Source organism: Cygnus olor, chromosome 11 (genome assembly GCF_009769625.2).
Source record: "Cygnus olor isolate bCygOlo1 chromosome 11, bCygOlo1.pri.v2, whole genome shotgun sequence".
Taxonomy (NCBI): Eukaryota; Metazoa; Chordata; class Aves; order Anseriformes; family Anatidae; genus Cygnus; species Cygnus olor.
In genome coordinates, this window is record NC_049179.1 from 15,974,926 (window position 1) to 15,998,731 (window position 23,806).

The 23,806-nt window shown below is 41.9% G+C and overlaps 1 long non-coding RNA gene across 1 annotated transcript in view; it reads left to right on the forward strand.

Moving 5' to 3' along the window:
* LOC121076223 overlaps positions 1–23,028 on the forward strand; it is a 29,488-nt gene extending 6,460 nt beyond the window's left edge. Inside the window, exons 3-9 of the long non-coding RNA XR_005823403.1 lie at positions 5,019–5,218; positions 9,150–9,240; positions 9,328–9,369; positions 9,888–10,238; positions 16,280–16,330; positions 17,380–17,494; positions 22,715–23,028. This is a non-coding gene — a long non-coding RNA (uncharacterized LOC121076223). The remainder of the gene's footprint in view (positions 1–5,018; positions 5,219–9,149; positions 9,241–9,327; positions 9,370–9,887; positions 10,239–16,279; positions 16,331–17,379; positions 17,495–22,714) is intronic.
* The last annotated feature ends 778 nt before the right edge of the window (positions 23,029–23,806 follow it).

Sequence of the window (23,806 nt, forward strand, 5' to 3'; positions counted from 1 at the left end):
ATCAAATTGAGCTCTTTTGCCCTCCATGCCATGCTTTACATCTTCGTACAGCACTAGGAGAGTGTTTGAGCTGAGGGAAAGTGGAGTCAGCTAGCAGAGTTGCAGCAATGAGCAAGATTAAGAATAACCAGGCTTAGAATCATGGGCAGATTTCAACAACTCTTTCTGATCCATCTACCAGAGAAATACCATCAGGATAATTTCATTCCTGTCATTCCAGGTGTAAAGTGATTTTAGCGATGATGGAAGCCTCCAAAGCAAGTGTACTTGTGGTTTGCATCCTCACTTCTGTCCTCAGGAAAGCTAAGCAAAGCAACAGGCTCATGGCTGGGGTTGTGGTTGGGTTCATGATTGAAGTCCTCCCTTTCCGTTGGCTCTGCATGGTCTCACTGTCCTTAGCACTCTTTCCAACGGGAGTGTAATACTGAGGATTGGAGACATTTCTTAACCCTGAATTGCAGGAGAGAAGCGAAGCATTGCTGCGTCAGGTATTGAGGACCGTTGAACACAGCTCCATTTGCACTACGTGCACTTAAGCAAGCAGGAAGCAAATGTATTCTGTGCAGCACCAGAAAGCAACATAAAACTTTTCAGCTTGCATAACTTCAAAACACACCGGAAGCAGCTTAGCCGAGGCAGCAGAGAAATCAATACAGGTTGCTAAATTAACCTCAGGAGCGGAGTGAGCGGGGGGTCATGGCCCCATCATCATCATCATCTGCTGCTGCCTCGTGTGCTCTGCAGCTCTCTGCCTGCTCAGGTGCTGCACCACGCTCCTGGGAACCGCAGTGTGCAACGTGCCACCGCAGGAGCTCTCTGAGAAGGTTTCTGGCCCTCCTTAGGTAGGAGTCAGAGCCCGAATGCATTTTATACCCTAGCAGAATCACACAGAAAAGAATCTGTGCTGCTATGAATAAAATATGAGGCATACTGAGGATAGTTTACGGGATCTATTTGAGCAGCTTGTTCTGATTTTCTTAAGGATAAGGTTGCAGTTTTTATCTGAACAATTTGAAAATCAGCTCGTTAAATATTTTTATTTATTTATTTTTAAGGAGGGGGTGGGAGAATCTACATTGTAGATATTTTCATTGTTAATGTTTTCTGAAAAATGCCTTGCAAAACATGTTTCTATAAAGCTAGCGCGGGGCTTAGGATGCTCCGACAGTAGCCAAAGCAAGCAGCAAAACATATGAAAGCCTCCAGACTGCTTCCAGGGTTTTGTTCCACTGCCAAAAGCTGAGACGTAGACTCACAGCATGAGGCAGCAAACTTCTCTGGCTTTATATGCTTGCACATGAGGTGGATTTAACATGAGAGGCTCTTATGCACCCCTGCTTCTCCCCTTCTATTCCTCCCTCAAGATCTTGGTTTAACAAATAAGAGAAATAATATGGAAGTAATTCTGGATCTGGTGATGCTGCAGGCAGATGAAACAACTTTGCCAGTCACAGCACATATTTATCAAGACATCTGTGTTTGTAAACCCTTTGGAAAGAGCAGCTTCAGTGTGGTTTATCGGGTTGCTTCCATCCTGGGCTTGTGGCTGGCTGGGTGTTGAGAGAGCTCTGATATTTTGTGTGCCTTGTAGGGCTTTGCAGAACATAGGGTCAAGATGCCAGCAGGATACAGCAGCTTTTTTTACCCAGGAGGAGCTGGATGGGTACAGATGCCTTCCTGGTTAGTACCAGAGTTTTTTTGCAGGGGGTGTTTAGAGTCAGAGCAATGGCTTGGTGCAGTCAGCTCTTGAGAGAGGTTAATATCATCACTTATTTAAGGAAAACCGTATGATTTCAGGACGATTGCCATTCAAGCAGGAGCAGTGGCAGGTTTTTTTGTCCTAGCAGAAATGATACCATAGGGGCTCCTTCATATATATTTCTGCCTCTCAAAAAAATGAGGTCTGTATCTCACTGGTGGGGCATCATGCCCTATAAGAAACAGGTGAGTTCAACATCACAGGGCAACCTTTCTTAACCTTCCTTTCAGCTTGCCTATTTTCCTGAGATCCTCTGGAGTTAATGGCTGTTAATTGTCTGCAGGGTAAGGAAATCAGCTATGACTCCTGGCTGCAAGGTTTAGTCACTTAGATATCATCATTGGCACCAGGAGCCTGACAGCAATTACAGGTAGTTAGCCACTGCTGGGTGAATATAAAGCCCTGCAGGCAGCAGTTTTGGTTTGTGTCTTTGACCCTTAGGGAGGGACACTTTGAGGGATGCTGTCTTGGAGCAGCTGTGAGAGGTCCCCTTACGAAATTCTGCTTCCCAATTCACTGAGGGCTGGAGATACACAAAGGTTTTGAGGATGACCTTCAAGAAGCCTGTTGAGCAGGTATGTGTGTCTTCTAACAAACATAAAATCCCCAAATGCATACGGGTGGAGGTAGAGCCTCTCAGAGAGAAATTTCGATCACCCATGTGTAATTTTCTCATAAGCAGGTGTCAACACTTATAAAGCCTGTGGGTTCAGTTTCAAATTAATGGTGAAAGTTTTGCCCCTGTTTATTTCGCATCACTTAAAAAGAGTTGAATCGCTTCTTAGAAGGTTGTCAGCCCTGATTAAATCAACTTTTAGGAATCATCAGGGAGGATCCTGGCATAAACCAGTACTTGAAAACCTTCATTTCAACTGTTTTCTTCTCCAGTTTCAATTAGACCTTAAAACAAACAGACAGCAATGCTCTGTCATCTGCTCTCCTTCACTTAAATGGGTCATAAGAGATTATTAGATGATGAAGTGATTCCTGGGGGATTATTTGGGGAATGGCTTCAGTGGATTTCCTATGCTTCTGCAGAAGTGGGAGCAGGTTATATAAGCAGGAGATGGTGAGAGGTTTGGGCTGGTAGGGGCCTCGGTTGGGCACAGGAGGGCCTCAGGGTGGCTCTCTGTGGCCAGCCTGGGGGCAAGAGAAGGAGGGGAAAGCAGCGCAGAGGTGCCAATCACCAAAGCAAGAGATGAGAGCTGGCTGATGTGCCTTGCTTCAGGCCAAGGGGTGACAGTAGAGCCAGCCAGCTTTGCCTGCAAGCCAGACAAAGCTTCAGGTTTCCATAAAAGTCAAACTAAGTTGACACAGTCACTCTGAAAACTTGGCAAATGTAGCAACAACCGCAACTCCTGTAAAACACAGATTATTTCCCTGCTCCCCCGTGTAGTTCTCTGCTGCGTAAGCAAAAGCATCAGTGCCCGAGTTATCTGGTACCTCAGATTTCTTTTTGCCTAATGCTTGAGCCCACTCTTGCCTTTGATTGTTCGGCTTGTTGTGCCAGGCTTTCCAAAGCTTGAGATAGGCAGAGTTTAGTCCTCTTTGCTTTGCAATTATACCAGAAGGTCCTGGGCCTCTTACCCAAGCCATCTCCCATCCCTACCTCTGAACTCCCCCCTTTTTCTGTTCCTGAACAAAGGGCCACAGATAGAGATCACAACCCAGCGCCAGGAGAAGCTGTCTTCCTAACATGTTCATGCATGTAGAATATTTCCCAGAAGCAAATGCATTTTTCTAGTCTCGGGACTTTGCTTTGTGCATTAAGATCACACCTTGAGCAACAGAAATTCACTGCCAGATTTCCCCTTTGCTGTGTACAAATTCTGCATATCAAAAGTATCAGGGACAGGATTCATCTGTATGAAATTGATTTATTAGAACCTCTGAACCTAGGTCTTATTCACGTGGTACTACAGGTGAGTAGCATGGTTTAGCTGTAGGATCGCATCACTGAAGGGAATTTCACTGCCTTAATGTCTAAGCAGAGTCAGAAATGAGAAGAAATGTTTTAAATAACCGATGCCAAAGTGGGGATGTACTGATATTTTTTTTTTTTGCAAGGTTTTTCAAGCATCAAACACATTCTTGGTTCTGTTTGATCAGCTTTGAAACTCACTGTTTAATATTTAGAATTTTCAGCTGTTCAAAGCTTATCTTTTTAAAAGATTTATTATGGGTAGTGCTCGGAGCCATTCTGTCCTGCAACTATTGAAACAACCCTCCTGTTTTCATGTTGTATTTGTATTTTCATGTGGTACCCAAAGGATACTGAAACTACCAAACTGAGGTGAGTGATGCACAAATTGAATGAGCCATCAAGCTGCAAAGACTTTTATATTACCGATATATTTCAGATGCAAAATCCTTACCATTCATTCTCCTTTCCTGCTGCGTGACACAACACTCGATACCTCATCGCATTCTCTGTTAGATTTGCTTTTGATTAGAATAGGCTTAGCTCTGTACTACTGCTGCTATATGCATTCATAAATTAAATCAGTGGAGACAGGTAGATGTCCATATGCTGATATAAAACAAGAATAATTGAACAACATGAATTTCAGCAGCCCAGGGCTTTTGTTTACTTGCTTTGCTGAGTAGGCTACTCCGAGGACTGGTTCTGATCATAGGATTTCAGCCCTGCAACCTTGAAGCAAATAGCGAATGGTGGAGTTAAACTTCTTTTAAAACTGGCATGAGTCAGACTGGCATGAATACAGACTGCTGAATCATACTCTCTCTGTCTTTATATTCATATCCATTAAAAGCAGATAAAAGGAATCTTTCAAAAAGGGATAAAGGAAAGATGCCACATGAAGAAGATGCGGTGATAATGATACCTTAAGATGGTCCTTTTTTTTTTTTTTTCCTTTTATATATATATACACATATATATATTAAGTGCAAAGTATTGAATTGGTCAGTGAGGGAATGGGACAGGCAAAACTCTGGATTCTGGGGAGTTTACATTGATCCAGAAGAAAATCAAATGTATGAAGTACCTGTATGGACTGCCTAAAGTAGATCTAAGAGTCGGTAGGTAATTTTGCATGTGGGCAAGAACTAGGTCAATTGAGTGGATTTTAAACCACCCTGAAAAAGTAAAATAAAATTGTGGGTCTCTGTGTGTGCATAGATGTATTCACTCAATGCTACTTATTCATGGAATCATTCTGTGAACAACCTGAAGCCTTCAGCAGCAGTCAGTTATTTATGAAGGTAATAAATAGACATAACTGTTTATTCATTGCAGGTATGCCTGTGTCTGGAGGAGATGGAGGGCAGTTTTCAAATTTCATCCACATGATGGATGTGGAAGGGAAGCCATGGGATAAGAGGACACCCGAACAGAAACAAGCTGCCTTTTTGTTGTTAATAGCCAGGAAGTCTCTGCGGTGCAGATGTGACAGCAACAGCAAAACCTATTTTGAGGTCCTGTCCCATGAAGTAGCTGTGAGTATCAGCAACCACACAAAAGAGCTAGCAGGGGGCCGGGGAGGAGAGACTCTTGAAAAATCACAAACGTCATCTATCCGTCCTGGTGAAACGTGGTAATTATTTGTGGATCCCATTGCCTCAACCCCATCAAAGTAAAAGCAGAGCACTGCTATCTATTGTTATTCTGGTTTGGTTTTGTTTTTCAAATGATTTCAGCATGTTGGCTTATAGTTCCGAAACCCTTCAATTCTTAGAAAGAGTTGGTTTGGTTTGTTAATTAGAGTCATGGCACAGAAGGATGTGTGTGAGTGCCTGTGATGAAGCACGAGAGGATTATTATAATCCTCTTTACCAGGGGAACCAGCCTCAGATTCTTGCTCAGGTTCTTCCAACCTGGTAGGATGGCTTTTGGCGATGGAGGGCACTGGGGTCTGCCCTGAGATGTCACACGCCTAAGGGCTGCTCTGCTTGGGATGGGATTTTTGTAAGGGGCATATGTGCTTATTACCTTTTTTACCTCATCTCATTGTAGGGAACAGATCAACCAAGGGGTCATTTGGGTTGGAAAAACAAGGAAGTCACCAACAGAGAAGTTGCAGCGTAACCCCTTAGCATGGATAGTGATGACAAAATCTGAACTGCTTTTAAGTCTTAGATCAATAAATGAGTGAGATACCAGTGCTAAGGATCTCTAGAGATCTTAATTAGAATTAATAGCTTTACAAGAGAGTTTAAGCCTGATTAGCGTTGGAGACAATTTCATGGTATAGATCTTGAATCTGATCTATGTTGTTGTCTTTTAGTAGAGCAGAAGTGTGACTCTACTGATTTGTACTGCTGGAAAAGAAGAATGGAGCCAACACAGTTTCAGGATATTTTCAGTAATACCTTATTCAGTTTTTATAGAACCCTACTGGTTTCCTCCCTCTTAAACACTAAGATTTTCTTCCATAAAGGGTTGCTTGGAAAGCTAAAAAGTATTCAGGAGGGAGGAGGTGGTGAAGCAGCCAAAGGTGTGTGATGAATTAATGTAATTACTCAGCTACACACTTTATCTTGGAGAGATCCCCTCTGCACGTGCTGTGAATACATTAGTATGCAGTATTAATGGTAATATAGCATCAATATAAACAGAGGTGGACACACAAACACCAGCTGAGACATGTACTTTTTCTAGACATGCTGCATTGCTACATCTGGCTCCATGCTGGCCAAATGGGGCTTTCATGCTATTTTTATTCCAGACTTTCCTTTCACAGGACATTTGTTCAGCTTCCCACTCCTTCTCTCTCCTCCTTTTCACCTCTGATTGCACTCCACATGCACTTGGGCCTAACAATGAACATCCAAAATCACACTAGCAGGCCAGTTACAGAAGGAGAGAGAACTTTTTTCTTACAAATCCTTTATTAAGGGCTATTTACTATTTTCTTGCAGCCCCTTTTTTCTTATGAATCTGCAATTGCTCCTCTTGCTCTGCCCAACCCTTTCTCCCGGCTGAAGGACTTCTTGGCTACTACAATCTGCTGAAATTGCTGCTGCTAAAATAACTGACCAGACTTGTTCTGGCCCTGCCTTTGGGCCCTTACTGTGGAGCAGTCCTCAATCACAGCATTTTATTTTATTTTTTTCTTTTAACACCTTATATGCCTTGGCCTGTTTAATCCATGCTCTTATCCCAGTCTTACCCACTTATTCTTATTTTCTCCTCTATGCAAGCTGGCAGGTATTTGTTGCATTTGTGTGGGTCACCCAGGTTTTTAAGGAAAAATTCAAAATAAATTTTCCAGGAGCAGAGGTGTGGTAGTTGTTTCTGTTGCTGATCTGTGCCTTTGCATAAGCGTTTACTGTGCAAGGACCTCTCTGTGTGAAGGAGATAATTGCAGAAGGATCTGCAAACAAGGCCCGTGGTTGTCATCTTCAGTCTTCCACATTGGCAGTGAAAGTTAAAAACTGGAGATGTGGTCTAAGAGACAGATCTACCACTTATGTGATCGAGCAATGCTTTCTTGTGCTACAATTTCTCAGGTGGGAGATAAACCCCATAAATAACCATTCCAGAACCCATGAGGATGAAGATTTCTTCCCAAAATAGACAGCTAGTAGAAAGATCAGTGAGATCATCTTTACAAATCTAACATAGAATTTTGTTCTAGTTTTCTAGGCTGAAGTGTCAATATTAAAAAAACAAAACAAAAACAAAACAAAATCCTGGACAGTCTACATTCAGGAGGATACCAAGAGGTGTTCAAAGTCCTCTTTCCTGCCCATCCTGACAGCTGTGTGAACGTGGCACCACATTTCTAAGAGGTTCTGCAAGGAGCCTCACTCCTTGCCTTGAGACTCTCCTGGGGAGAAGATCTCAGTCTTTGTATTTATGCAGAACAAACATTAAATAAAAATAAATACTAAAAATAAAAAAGGTATTTGCTCCCAGCATGCAAACTATAGAAAGCGGTTTTAATAGATTTTGTCTTACTGACTGGCTTGCCCCATGGTATGGCAATAAGTAGTTATGAGCAAGTTACCGATGACATATTTCACTTTGAGGGAACCTGTGATTCAATATATAAGTACAAGTCCATCTGCAGTGGACAATTTTAATAACTCTGGGTCTGCAAAGCATGCTTAATTAAAGCCAAATAGAAATTTCTATTGCTCTTTTTCAGGCTTCTTTTTCTAAAAGCAATTCTGTAAATGTTCTTATGAAATATTATGAGACTGAATGATTTCAGATGAGAATTCCAAGCCAAAATTAGTTTCCCTGAAAATATTCTAAACAAAGTGTAGACTCAAATGTTTGATATTTCCTGTGATTCTCAGTAATTTAAGTAATTTATATAACAGTTTCTCCACAAATTAGTTTGAGGTAAACATTTATGGCCAAAAGCAAAGTCATAGGTCAAAACCAGCAGTGAATAATGGATGCAATATGCAAAAGCAGAATACATGGACATGCTTCTACATAGGCTCCCTTGTAATAAAAATGAGCACAGCTCTGTCTCGTACCTTCATGGCTTTAATAATCACATTCAGATAGCAATTCTGTGAAAGTCTTGTAACATCTGGGTAGCCCCACATACCCATTGCAGATGCTGTTTCCACTCACTTGTTTTTATACACTTTAATGAGAACTTTACAAGTACTCAAACCTTGGAAGAAAATATTTCTTTTTCCTTTAGTTTTAAAATAAATACCATTCAATCACAGCAGCTTTAACTTTTGTTCCCTCTTATTTTGTCTCTTGTTTAAAGCAGTAATAATAATAAAAAAACATGCTATCTCAGGCATTTCCTGAATCAGTGCTAAATAAAACACAGCAATGACTTTCTGTGGGCAGAGCTACCAGAAACAGAGAGGTGTCTTTACACTCACTAGGTGCTAAATGTCTGCAGTTAAATGCATATTGTCTTTAGAGCACTCCCTGCCTGACTGGGAGCACGTACCCTGGAAAGGACATTGGAGGGATTTTTATAATTCAATCGGTGGTAAGACTACAACTGCACTTCTGTATCAGATTCCCAAATCATGGCAGGTTCATTCAGCAGGGTAATTCAAAGACCATCTAGGCTTTGATGGTCGCACAGCTTACAGGAAGCAAGCTCTATATTAATGTTGTCAGCGGATGCTTCTGTGTGGGCCAGGCAGTATGGGAACTTCTAAATCTTCTGTTGGGCTGAGAGCTGATCTCATGGTACCCTCACCCTTTTACAAGCCTGACTTTGTTCTCCACTGGGTGTCTATAGAGACTTTTGACAATATTGTACAATAACTTAGCTACTTACATTTTTATTAATTTTAAATGCTAACATTCCTCATCCTGATGTCCTTGTTAGAATGGCCTGGTCAGAGATTGAAATAGTTTGAACTGTACTTTGTTGCAAGCATTAGAACTGCAGCAAGGTTTCATTGCAGGTCAAATTGCATTTTTGTCACTTTGACCTAGAAGCAGGGTGCTGAAGTGAAGTGGCTGCAAGGTTGCCAGAAGTACCAGTGTATTCGTGGGGTCATCCAAACATGCATTCAAATTATAAGTAGTAAGTATTACTTATTATAAGTAATAATTGAGCACCTGGAAGAAATATGGCTTCCAAATTCAAACATTCCATAATATTTCCCTACAGGTGTAAGACTGCAAGGGATTTCCTGGCCCCAAAGGATGTAGGGTGAGTTGATGAGTGTGAGTGGATTGTCCACATTAGATAAAGAAACAAAGTCTTGATGTTATATTGACTTCTTAAGTGGCTTTTCAAAGGAATAAGTATTTCTGTAGAACACTAGGCTGGCACGAACAGTTCTGCACAAATCTATAGGGATAAGCAGGAAACCAGAGTTGGAAAATTTTGGCCCTTTTAATAGAGTAGTTTTACTGGGCTGCAGTAGCAGCAGTTTTTGAGACATTCTGTTTTAGTATACATTTGTCTACTTATTGTAAGAAAGGTTTAGACAGTAGGATAACCACAAAATTCTGTAAATATTTGGTGAAGACAGGCAAGTCCTGAACCAGCATCTTTGACTTTATTAAAAAATGGGACAATGGCCTTTCACTGGAAGGGATAGTGATAAATATGGAGACTTGAGATTGGACTGGAAAGGTAGAAGATATGCTTTCTGTTTGCTCAATACTTTCGTTATTTTCTGCCTCTCTTTTCCGCTCCTTCTCTTTTCTCTATTTTGACCACAGGTCTTTCTCAGCAGGAAGTGTCTTGCATGTTTTCTGGTTTGATGGAAATTCTGAGGACCACTGTAATGCAAATAAAGTGAAGCAACATTTGGTCCATGTTATGGCAAGAAGAGATTGAAAATGAAAGGGAAGATGTTATGCTGGGGAGAACTTCAGCAAGCGTCAGATGAAGTTATTGTCCAGGCTGGCTGTTAGCCTACTTGCTGCCAGCCCCGTTGGAGTCTGCCTTATGAAATGCCACTTCCAGCGAAGTCAGAACCTGCCTGTGAGCACTGCAGGGATTGAAATGACAGAGCAGTGAGATGAGCTGCTCTTCCTAGGAATCACTGAAGCACACAGCCTCCTTTTAAAGTAAAGTTTTGGCAGACTGTGGTAAAATGATGTGATATGAACCTGCAGTATAAGGGAACTGGGCACAATATCCAAAGAAGTCCCACCCTACCCATTGTTCCTACCCCATTCTGCATATTTGAGTAGGAAAAAATTATATTTGTAAGCACTAAAGCTCCAGTTTAAGTTTGGGTCAAAACTTGAATTCATCTCGTTTATTCAAAACGACCACAAACAGAGAAAGAACATTTTTAACTGTTGCATGCTGAACCCACTAGAAGTGTACTATAGTAGTGTAATTTGTTTCCTTTCATTCTCTGCAGACAAAGATTCCCTTGGTAAGCTATAACAAGCGAATAGGATAGTTTCTTTAAAATGTCTTTTCTTCCTTACTTCTCTCTTTATATTGCCTTTGGCATTTTTAAACCTTGAGAGACAGCTGCAGTTTCTTAACAGTTTTCCTGACAGTCTGCACTACTGAAGTAAGACTTTAATTGAGCACACTGGCATCCAAATATGATACCCTATGCTGCCTGACTGATTAATTTTTAACCACCCTCATATCTCAGGAAAAATAGGCAAACTGGAAATACACAGGTATTTTTCATGTTCTACTCTTGTACTGTGATAAATAGGAAGAGGGTAAATGGACATGTTAAATCTAGACAGTAAATTTCATGCTGGTCAAAGCGAGATTTTTTATTTTCCCTACAGCCCCAAGGATTAGAATCGGAGGAGAAAAAATAATAATAATAACAAAAGCTGAAAACATTTCTATTAAAGAAGTCATTTATCAGAAACTGGAAGAGGTTAAGTTTTGCTGTTTAGATTGAGGCTATGAAATTTGTTTAATTTAGAGGAGGATCTTGACACTTAATCCTCTATCAAATATGGAGACGTGGAGTCAGGCCCTGTTTCAAATTCTTCCAATGTTACTATTCCAGTTTGTTCATCTTACCTACCTGGCAAGTTCACTACTCCATCTTGTCTCTTTTTCCTGAAAAAGAATCATTGAGAGGTTTCACTTTTGTTCTGCTGTGGAATGAAAATCATCAAAATCTTGACATCTGGGGCTTTGGGGTTCTTTTTTTTTTCTTTTTTTTTTTTTTTTTTTTTTCTTTCCCCCTTTAATGGAATGAGATTGCTGGTTTTAGTCTGCCTCCATGTACTGGAATGACTCTCAATTCAAACTACCATTACTGTGAGAAAGATGATTTAGTTTGGATATCAGTTCCCTGGGACCTGCAACCTGCCTGGCAAAGAAACGTCGTCAGGTAGGCTTCACCTCATTTAAATGCCATTATTCCAAGGACTTACTCAATCTTTGTATCCTGAAGTGGGAGAGAGACTGCAGAGAATGGAAAGACGGATGGCAGGCTTGGATGAATGCCCCGGTTAGATTCTCTATATTAGATTGTCATGCTTTTCCTGGCTCAGATGCTAACATCTAACACATTTTTAATACTATTGCCTGTTGAGATCCTATTAGAAAATGATTCAGAGTCTGGAAAGTTGCAGGGGGAGGGGGTAGGGAGAAGTTAATTCCCTAGGAATAATACAGTCATTATGTGTACGCACAATCCAATATGTAACTTGGGTTTTTTATAGACTCTCTACCATTCTCTACACTAGCTTTTTAAAATTGCAGTCACACTCATTATGAAGTAAATGCCTAATTCAACTGATTCTCAAAACAGTTTGTAATTTACATTCATATTGGAAATAAAACTAATGACCTGCAATAGCTTATTAGTGGCCTCGCAAATGTTCATTATTTCTTTTCTCTTTGTCTTTCTCCTGGTTTTCCACCTCCATGCTAAAAGATAGGGGAGCTTAAAGATTTAGACTACCTTTAGAGCTATCCATCTCTAATGACCCATGAAAATGCACATATGATTCCTGAATGAGGAAATCATCATCCCCTGGTGTTTAAAAGGGTATAAGTGTGTTCACTTAGCAATCCATGAGGAAGCTAGATATTCCAGATACTTGTAAGGAATGATTTTATATTTATGCTCAGAATTTTTTTTAATTGTTCTGAAATATCAAATCAAATACTGAGCAGGCCAAGAAGTCCCTGCAAAGGATACAGACACTTGGGAGTTTGAACACAAGTTGTTTCTAATGATACCCTGGGTACTGCTACACCACCATGGCAAGGGTTTATTTGGCTCCACCTTGCTTGGAGATGCACGAGAGGGCTCCTGACCTCTCCGTGCCCTAAGGCAGCTTCCCCTTACAGTTACTGCGTGGGCATCAAATGGCTCTCAGTAACTGGTGTGCATCAACACAGCCCATCTCTGTGGGCTTCTCTGCTGGCTGAAGACAATGTAGCATCTGCCATGCAGATGATCTTTGGATTGCTGAGGGAAATGACTCAGGAGAGAGACAACATGGGGCTGCAGTGAAGCTCTGCATTACTTCCTCCTGGGAGCAGGACTTCATGAACCATGCTGCTCTGGACTGGTGTTGTCGTTGCTCATCCTTAAAAATATGCTGCCTGAAGTCCTCAGTCCTCCAGCACTGCTCCCTGCTTGTCTCCTTTGTGGTGGCTCATGCCACAGTATTGGCTGTTAGTGTGGTCTTACAAAATGTTTTCTCTGCCAAAAGCCTTACAGCAAAAGTTACATGGGATGAAACCTCCTGTATCCCATGTGGCTTGAGCACACTCTGCTGTAGTGTGTTCTTAGAGGAAATGAATGTGAAAAAATCTGATTTATGCTTAGTTTCTCTCTATCCAAGTGATTTTTCTTCCTCATTAGCCATCAAGACTTGTATACTGATTAGTGCTGGAAGGGGCAGGCCTTAATGCAAACCTCTTTAGAATAGAAAGTAGAACATTGCTTGCCTGAAGTCTTTCATAAGTACTTACTAGAAGTTTCACTGACTACTCTCTATGTATGCAAAGAGATTATTTTGGCAATGTATGCATGAAACAAAACCTGGTAACATGCTTAAAAGCATTACCTATTGTTGGAATTTGGGCTATTCAGTACAGCCATTAGATCACACCCAATAATTCTGTAAAAATTGATTTTTCCATCATAATGTCAAATCACTTTTATGGAATTGCTTCAAGCAGGTTCCTACAAAGCACAATGCTCCTCTGTGAGCCACCAGCCACCAGCACCATGACTGTTAGCTGGCTTGCTGATGCTTATATTAGGTTATCACGAATGAGGTTTGACTGAGCTTGGGCAAAACTAGCTCATTTGACCTGTCGGATTTCTCTTAAAAGAAACAAGTCGAGGAATGCTTGTTCTCAGTCCTCTGATCTGCATTCTTGTCTAAACTCTGAAAACACTCCTCTGTGACTGGTGAGACGAGGTGACCATGCTGGAAGCATCTTCTTCCCTCTGTGCTGGAAAGCAGCTGCTCTGAGCCCTGTCTTGTGTCTACCTCTCTCAGAAACAAAAGCTCAGTCCCTGGTTTCTCATATCTTGCATGCGCTGTTGTTTTCTTTTTTGAAAGTTTTCGCTCTATTCTTATTCAGATCTTAACACACCCATTGACTTCCTTCCTTCTCCTTCTGTGTGTATTCTGGTGTGTCAGGAGTTAGCTTTGCCCACCGGGCTCATGTCAGATGTGATGCTAACCTCCTCTTCCAAATTCCCCTTCAAAATGAGATTGTTCTCACTTTGTTCATTATAAACTGACTACACAGTACCACCTGCTGATGGACCAGCATCACAAACCTGGCTTTTATTATTGCTTTCTCAAAGACTGAGCTGTCTGTGACAGCCTTGCTCCTTAGGAAGGGGCCTATGTAAGAGATAGGAATGCTCTTGTGTTCGTGCAGCGCTGGAGACTCGCTCATCTGCTACCACTTAGCAGAAGGATAATGTTGTATCAGAAGGAAACTTGGGCTTTAGAAGAAAGAGTGAATAGTCTCCATTTTTCAGAGCCTAAAAGGGCAGGAAAAAATAGAGCATAAGCCAGCAGGCCTAAGGCTATTCTCATTTACATCAGAATCTGTATAGGCCCTGTAGAAGGACAAAGACTAGTAATCATCTGAATCTACTTCTGTCACCCATCCCAAGGCTCAGGAATGAAGTATTTGAGTATCAAGGTCATTATGTTTCATTAGTCTTCATTAACATGAGAGATGATCTTGGTCTGATCTCTTATTTCAAAAGCTGTTACCACAGAGGTACTAAACTCCTTATCCTCCCCAAAACTCAGGAAGCAAGTTAGTGTAATCTCAAGTTAGGAAGCACGTTTGCGCTTTTACTATGAGAGCCATTCAGTGAAATATTGATTATAATTTTTCAGTTGATTCTGAACCTGACACTCACCCAGGAAAGTTCCAGTAACTTCTGGCCCAATAAAAGCTCACAGGATCTGCCCCTTCCTAGGGAACAAAATCAGTGGAATAGCAGCCAGATAACTGTCAAAGAGAAGCAGCACAAAGCCAAGAAAAAGAGGCGACAGAGCCAGAACTTGGTATTTTGCAAATCCAGATTCTCAGCTCCTTCAATTATCTATAGTGCAATTAAGAACAGTTAGTCCCATGTCCAATAAAACATTGTCGCTTTCAAGAACTTCCTTTCTCCTCAATTTGCATGGTTTTCTCTCTCTCTCTTCTCTCTTTTTTTCTTTTAAGATGTGAAATACTTTGGTGCATGGGTTTTGGTTTAGGAAGGCTTGCTTTTTTCTTTTCATTTCATCAGGACAGAGTTCCATTTGTTCAGCATCTGCACAGGACAACATCTGGAGCCTCAGGAAATTCAGCTGCTCTGTGTATGACGCTTAAATGAAATTACTTTTTCATGCACTTCAGAAGAGTATCAAGAGCATCTCTCTGACCAAACAGGGCCTTTTGTTCTCCTCCAGCAAGTGTTTCTCATTAAAAATGTCATCTCCCTAACAAATTGCTTCATTGCCTCTGCAGCTGGGGTTATTGTTTTCATGGTTTTGTACTTGTGTGATTCTCTAAGGGAGCAGAAAGCTAGGGGAAGTGGGGCTTGCTTTCTTCTCTATTTGCCCCATGCATGTCGGGCTTTGATTTGCCACCTTTGAGGCGGAGTGCCATATATTTACCTCCTTACCCTCTGGAACCGCACAGCACTCCAGCTGCCTGCCCAAGGCTGCTCTAGGATGACAGCTCTGTCCACAGGCATCACGGTTTGCAGCAGCATGGGAGTATTGGTGGTCCCGTCGACCTGCTGAGCTGCTCTCTGACCTTTGCATCTTGGATCTCTTGGGGCTGCTGTGCTTGCACAGCCACAGAGGGCAAGAGCAAAGAAAAAGCTAAGTGAGAAGAGAGAAATAGCCATTTAAAGCGGGGATGTGAAGGATGATTTTTAAATGAGACAAATCTGCTCCTTTCATAAGAACTGCAAGGTTTGGTATTTTCTCCATTTATTTTTCCTGAGGAAAGGATGCAGGGAAGTTGGGGTTGCAAGAAAACCTAAATTACCCTTTGAGACTGGGGTAGTTTGTTGTGACTTTTCTTGAAAGGTCTGACCAGAAATGAACCCAGCAGCCGAGACGAAGCTGGAGGAGTTCCTCATGCCCTTGTTTCAAAGGGAGACAGCAGCAGTCTGTACCTAATGTAACAGGCTCTGATAGAGCAGAGTACGTGCAGTCCCTTATAACAGCAAGCAACCCTGTAATAAACCTCACCTAGCAGCACAGACCTGAAGGAGCTGTACAATTTCAGTGAAGAACTGCTTAGAAAATGTCAAAACTTCAGAAAATATTCTGCAGGCAGGATGCCATTTAAACTCCAAACATAAAAACTCATTTTTCTCACCTCTCACTTTTCAACCTGGATTGACTCCTTTGTCCATTTGAAAAACGTGTTATTTTTTAATTTAATTTTTTTTTTTCCAACTGAAGAGAGATATATGCCAAAATCTGAAAATCACAGAATACTTCAGGTTGAAAGAGACCTCTAGAGGTCATCTAGACTAGCCTTCACTCAAAGCATGGACAGCTTTGAAGTGTAATTTCAAACAGCAAGTTATAAATACTCTAGAGGGTACCTCTCACTTGCGTAAGTTTTCACTGCATGGTAACACACCACCTGATTAACCTGATCTCTCTTTTTTTTTTTTTAGGTGACTACAAATTGATCCTTAATAGTTTCATCTACCATATAAACTTGCTGGGTAAGAATTTTGCACAGGCTTATTATTGCTCACTTTCACAGTTCTAGTGCTAGTCTCACAGTATTTGCAGTTGGAGTCATGTCTTTGACTGAGAATGCAAGTTTTCAGCTTTTCATGTGGCAGGAGCTACTGAGAAATAGTGGGAAAACAAACAGACAAAAAAAAATATCATAACTCAGAATGTAAATAAAACCCCCCTCAGACTTATAATTCTCCAAAAATCTCATTATTATTTAGACATGCCGATGACGCTTGGAGCTTGTGCTTGTTATTCCAATTTCTCCTTTGTTTATAGATGGGCGAGAATGGTTGCAAGATTTATCGCTTTTGCTGAGTGATTTCTTAATGGGCTGGTTTCTAGGTTTATTTCTCTATTTCATCTGGGACACAAGCAGCCATTTAGCTCACAAACCACAACAGTTACCTTTGGCTGTCTCAGGCACAACTGATTTTGCCATGTCACCTCTCCTCCGCCTGTCCCAGTTCCACCCAAGGAAAAAAAGTTCCCCTGTGTTAAATTTAGCAGCAGCCAGCCTTCCTGTGTGGCAGGTCCTTTTCAGGCTGCAGCAGGAACATTGGGCACCACACTGTGGAAAATAAGTATGTAGCAGTTGTAAATACAGGCATATATATTTATATATGTATAAAACGGTGCTAGAACCCACAGTCTATAATTTGTGGGTGACCTTTAACTACATAAGGATAAATGGTTACAAATGAGGACCTCTGGTCTTGGCTGTTGTAACCTATTTTCTTACTGCTGTTAGTAAATCAAAAAACATGTATATCCTTTTTTTTTTTTTTTAGTGTAACATTTGGCTTAGATTTAAGCTGGGATAACTGAACAAAGTGGAAAACCAAACAAGTAAATATGATTATCCTGCCGTGTTTCGTTTCATGGAATCAGGTTCTGAAGTAGTCAAAGCCTGTGAGATACTTTAAGGCTGCAAGAAACATGCTATTCCCATAATGAAATCTACTCTCTGAATTAGGTCTTTGTGCTATTAGGAGCTTTTTTTTTTTTTTTTTTCTGTTTGTTTTGCTACAAGATCGCATTTTTACTGGAACCAAATGGCATGTGAAACTTCTGATTTTCTGAGGCCCTTGAGTGATGGAGCTGGTGACGTGAAGGCCACTTCTTGCAGCACTGACTATAAACACAGGGTACGTTCAGTCTCCAAGATCCCGAGTGTTCAAAGACATTTGATTTTGATATTTACCATTAAGGGCTATTTGTGATGGGGATGTGCACAGCAATTCAGGAATAGGACAAATAATTTTTTTAATGGGTAAATCATTAAACAGCTGCCGAGTGATAGTGACTCCTTGAGACCAAAATGTAGACAAAAGTGGAAAGAGATGTAGCACCCCAAAAATATAAATTGTGTTCCTAATCCCCTTTCCCTTTCTGTTCCTATCCCTAATTAAATGTGCACATGAGAGCTTTTGCCATTTTATTTGTCCATCACTATGCAGAAAAATAAGTTTTAGCAGGCCTTCTACAATCTTTAAGGAGTCATTGGCCCTCTGGGCTCTTGATTTTTCCAGTGTAAGCTCAGTGGGTTAATTTCTTCTGGGACAGTCTCACATTGCCGCTGAGCTGTGGTCCATCTGTCTTTTGCTTTGAAGCTGAGATATTCTTGTCACAACAGAGAATAAATGTTAGGCTTCATGAATTCATCAACTTACTACCCACTTGTTTCAAGCTTTTCCTCAACAGAGGGAGCAAAATGAAAAATCCTAGCCAAAACAAAAGTAAAAACCCTGCTAGCCCGGCTGTATGCGGATTTCCTTTCTTTCATCTCTCTTTCATCCTTTCTCCATCTCCACTAAAACTCATTTAAAATCTCTGCTTCATCATCTGGGCTATACCATACACACTCAATCTCAAGGTCAGTCATTTATTTCCTATTTCCTTAGAGCACTTGCCCCAGTCAATCCCTGCCACATTTTATCTCCCTCTTACCAGCCTGACATTTAAGGATTTGTGGTTTGCTCCTATAAGCTCAGGAATGACTTTCCTGGGGTTTGCACACATTTCCTGACCCTATATGTATGCAGTTAACAAATTTCATAGACTTCTCAACTCCTACCTGTCTTTTCTGCTTTCATTCTTACAAAAACTCTTCTTCAGCTAGCTATGGCACCAGGAAGAAGACTAAAGTTATCTGTTCAGCTTCCCTATACAGAGAATAAGGATGAAGAAGGAAGAATAGAAATAACTCCATGTCCCATGGTCAAATTAGCCTCACACAGGATCCCTGGCTTGGTGGGTCCCCGTAAACCTGACATCTCTGACTTTAGCGCCTGCCAACTGGTAACGTTGTTTGGTGTTGGGGAAGTGTGTTCCTGAGAGGTAATTTCACAGGGGGAAGAAGGAAAGCACCCCTAGCATCATAAAAGGAGTACGTAGGGAGCTAGACAGGATTAGTAAAAGCAACAGGATTTTAGTTTGATCCCAGCTGTACAGACAATCACAACCACTGCCAAGAGAGACAGTAAAGCTTTGGGGAAAAGAACAGCTAAAGCAGAGATGATTTCTGAGATGTCTAGAAAGATGTGCACGCTGCGAATTGGGAAAGATAAGAAGGGGAAGAGAGTTATGAACATGAGTCTTAAGGTTTTTACTCTCAAGGAGAAACAAGCCTACAGGGCCAGGTCTGAGCTCTTTTTGGGCCCAGAGAGGAGATATGCTTGGAAAAGCCCTGGAGCACAGCGCCGAGATCAGAAGCAGCCGGCCAAAGGCCCGTGAGAAGGACCTGTGATACACTCCAGATCCCGGTCTGTTAGTGCTGCTCTTAGAGTGGTTACCGTTCTGCCTTTCTGTGAAGCCTCATGCACTGCATTAAACCCAAGGGCTCTTTATACAGCTAGGATACAGAAATTAATCTTTGCAAAGAGTCCCTTGTCTGTACACTCCCTAGTCTCACTTCATCTCCTGTGAAGGTTTAAGGAACTCTGCAGCTCCACAACCTCCTGAAATACTTCCCGTCAGAGCTTTCCTTGCTCTTATACTGATCTTGCTGATGGCTTATCCTTCTGGTTATCACAGTGATATAATATCTTTGTGTTCCTCTCAGAAAAAAAGAAAAAAAAAAAGTCGGCAAAAACAAGGTTGGGATGTCGTCTCTGGTTCTTGTCTTCTTTATGGCTAAAAAAATCTCTCTCCTTCAGATGTGGAAGGTTGGTGATGCTGTGAATGTCATCCTGCTTTTGATGGAAAAGGGGAAGAGTTTTTCAGTGTTTCCCAAAGGTGCTCTAACTGGATTTGCCTCATTTCCGCTGCAAGTTTGTCCCACAGCTGGATCTCTTCAGCTGGGAGACTTTGTCTCTGGCTTGTTCACTCTTTATGCTGGGCTTTGTGATCCACACCGTCACGAGGAGTGTAAATGTCCAGCCAGCGTACAGATGGGAGGAGGTTTGCTATGTACTGGGCACAGCACTAATGACCGAAGATTAGCTGTAAGGAGCTCAGTTAGGAAGAACAGGGGGGAGTCAGCAAAGGAGCAAGTCACATTTTACAGGCAGGGAGCTCTTGCCTTCATTTTGTATTTGCCCTGAGATACTGTGTCTGAGTCGCGGAGGCTGTACGCAGCTCCATTACAGACATGTCTGGGGATTACAGGTGCCTTTCCTCTCAGTTATTGAAGTCGTGTCATTTCTATTCTTTTGCTTTTAATATACCTTTCTCATGCAACATTCATTATTCTGGCTTTCATACCTAAATCCCGTTCCCTGAAGAGGTGGGAAATCTCATTTCCGGGAATTTGTGCCTGTCTTGGTAAATTCTTAAGAGCTCACCAAGATTAAGGGTGACTTTCTGCCCCCACCTCCTCCCTGTCAGTAAACCCAACGCTCAGGCACATGAGGTGCTCACACAGAGCCCTTCGGCATAAAATGGGCCACAGGCATTCAGCCTCAGCCTCGTGGGACCTGCACTGACCTTCACTGGGGATGTTGTTTTCATCCTTCCCCTTGGTGGCTTCAGCACTCTGCCTTGCTGTCCTGAGCAAGTTTCTTCTGATTTTACATCAGCTGGGGAGAAGCTGAACTGGATTCATAGTTGCTTATTAAAAACTGCGTCCGTTATGCTCCGTTTTTCCTCCCCAGGCCCTGCCACCAGAAGCCCACCCCCAGCTGAGCCTGCCCCATCTCCATGCTGCCTGGCCCCACCTTGTAGCTGGTTCCTCACGTTTGGCAGCACACCTTGTTCCGAGAGGTGTTTCGGTTCCTGATGGGTGAGCGATTTGAGTCAGAGTTTGGTTTGGATAAGCTCCCATAAATTGTAACGCTTGACTGTAGGTTATCCAAACTATACAGGCCCCTCGAGACTCTAAATTGGCCTGGAAGATCCAGGCTTCTTTCTCAGATTTTGGCACTTCCTGATCCCAGAGAAGCTGCAAATAGCATGGCAACAGGCTCTCGCACGAGAGGTCAGCATTTCTGCTTCTTGTTTCAGCTGGAGCCTGCAAAATGCGTGAGCAAGCAAAGAAGCTCATTAGACCCAGCTATTCAGCCAGGAGGGAGCACGAGAGTGCTGTGAGGAGCTCTCTGGATGCTTGTGCCTGTGACATGTATTGCCACGGCCTGTAAGCTCACATTGGATAGAAAGGGGACTGGAGAGGATGTCTTTTGGCACACAAACTGCTTTGGCACTTGTCGGGGGATAAGTCTAGGTGGAGTAGTGATGCTGCACCACAAAACATGGCCAAAGGAGCTGGCTTTGTTCAAAAACAAACACAAAAACAACAAACCAAATCAGATGAAGCTGTGAACGTAGTGATTGAACCAGATTTTTGCTTGCAAGCCAACCCCTCGTAACCATGTGTGTACGAACAGCCGTAGTATCACAGCTAACGCAATATCCTGTCTGCAGCAAAAGTTTGTGGGGGGAGCAGAGGGAGAGAAGGAGAGCTGGACGAGAGCTGTCCCTTGGCAGAGCCTCCTGGGCTACAGCACGCAGTAGTTCAGTGACTTCCAAGCCAAAAATCATGTCCAGATCATTGTATTTAATAGGCACCGATGAACCTATTCTTCCAGAATTTGTCTAGATCTTTCCTAAACATATTAACACTGGTGATTCATAATTACTAAGGCAGGAAGACTGATGTAGAGAGAGAGGGAGAGAAGTCGACTCTTTTACAAATCTTTATAGAGATTTGTCTGTTAATAAAAAATAACACGGTCAAAGACTTGGGTATGTTCTTCTGCAGTGTAAACCACTCGCTCCTATAACTGCAGTTGTGGATGGATTCCCTGCAGAGTATGGCAATGGGATAGAGCTTATACCTGCACTGCCAAGTCTGGGAGACAAAGCAAGCAGGCGTCTGACCTGATGATGTCATTTATTTTCACCCACCTTTAAATGTGTTTTTCTTATCTCAGCCCAAAAGCGCTGGATAAATACAATCATTTTGCCAAAGAGAGATGTTAAATGGGAGGGGAAAAAGAAAAAACACACACACACAGAATCCAACATTCGCGTTGCATTATAGCACATTCTTGAGAGCAATTCACAGTGTTCTGGTGTTTTTATTTTAAATACTGCAACACTCCTTCTCTCCAGCTACGGTCTGGTGTGCAGCCCTTCCTGCCCACATGGTATTACGCTTCTTGTGGACGTCATAAAAATATTGCTAAATCACAGCTGTCTTGCCAAACAACTGGCTCTTCTTTGCGCCAATTTTGTTCAGCCTCTGAAAAGCTACAGGACTTTTGCTGGGCCCAGTTCAAACTTAAATGATGTTCTCAGTTACAAACACAAAATAAAACGCAGGTCACTAACAAAGCAGTTAGGTTTTGATTAACTCTGTGAAAGGGTAAATAGGATTCTTCCTTTTTACTTCTGATTTTTTTTTTTCATTCTTTAAGGGGAAAATGAAAAGAGACAGAGTGAGAGACCTAAGTGGACGCAACTAGAACAAAGCCCTGTTTATGATTAGTATGGCTGAAAATATCCATGTTAGGCCAGGTGCAGATGGCTAATTCCCCCAGACTACAAGCCAATTTAAACCATAATTCCTGAGATAGACCACTTTTCCCAACATTAATGGGAACCAGCTGCCTCCTATTAATAATATGGATGATTACAAGAAAAAAAAAAAAAAGGTGGGGGAGGGAGTAGTGAAGTTAGGGAAGATATTATTTTCCAGACTGTTGGCTGTGTCCTGCTGAGGACAATATGGAAAGCTGTGGAATATGAGTCTTGAAAAACCTGTCAAGTTAAATATGCACACTGTTTGCTCAGAAGGAGGATCGAGTTATCTGTGTATTTCTGTGTTTCAGTGACAGGGTTATTTAAGGGATAGCAATTGTATTTATTCAGTTATTTGCTGGCTCTTTGCTTTTGCCTTCCCTCTGCTGACATTGGATGGTTTTGATTAGCATCCTAGGAGGGGAGCCCATTGCCTTTTGTCCGTTGAGCCTGGCCATTCCCACTGAAGCCTGATTTCATGTGAGATTGTGGAGTACATCAAAGCAGAAGGATAACAAATGAAATGAATTGTTCTCCTGAGAGCCTGGCTTGCTGTTTCAAAAAATTTGTTCAGCCTTCCACTATCAGCATGCCAGTGTGAGATGAAATTTGAAGACGTGGAAATTCACGACATGTAACAACAATGTGTCTTGGGAGTGCTTTTTTTTTTGCCCTTTTTTTTTTTTTCTTCCTATGTTCTTTATGATTGTTTTCTTCTTGTAGTTTTGGGGAATCTGAGTGGAATTTATTTTTAAGAATGAATTCCACAAAATACAAAATACTTATTTTACTTGTTTGGAAGGAGGGAGGAAAAGGCCCATGGTATCAGTCCTTTAGGCTATATTCCTTCTTCTTTATGTAGACATGATTTCTAACACACGTATCATTTCTTGGAGATCAATAAATAAAAGAGTCGAGCTACAAACAAATGCCTTTCTTGCCCCTGCAGGAGATGCGTAGGAGCCAGTGTCCTTTTCCTGGTTATTGTGTTAGGATTTTGTGGGATTCTTGGAGATATTCATCTAGTGTAGACTGCATTTTCTCTTAATCTCTTCCTTAATGGTTTGTGGAGTTGGGGAAGAAAATCCAGCTCTTGGCCTCATCATTCATGATGGAGGGTTTGCAGGGGCATTCCCATGCACCTGAAGAGATGCACAGATGGAGCAGGCTGGGACTCCGCTATTCCTGCCCTGAGTATACAAAGGGCCATGGTGTCTCCTCAGCCCATGTAGACCTTGCACACACCTCCTCCATGTGGAGGACCAGCAAGGGGACCCTCGCAGCCCCTCAGGGAAGGTAGGGGAGAAACACTGACTAGGACTTTGATTCTTTTACACCCTAATTGCTTGGCATTTATAATGGGGTGACAGGAACCAGGGTTCTTGGGAGAGATGGCCAAGTGTGGTCCAGTGTGGCTGGCCTCAACTGGACTGGCTTTTGTCCCTTGCTAGGCCACAGGAAGAGCCAATTTCTGAATCAGGAGCAAAATATTTTCTAGAAGT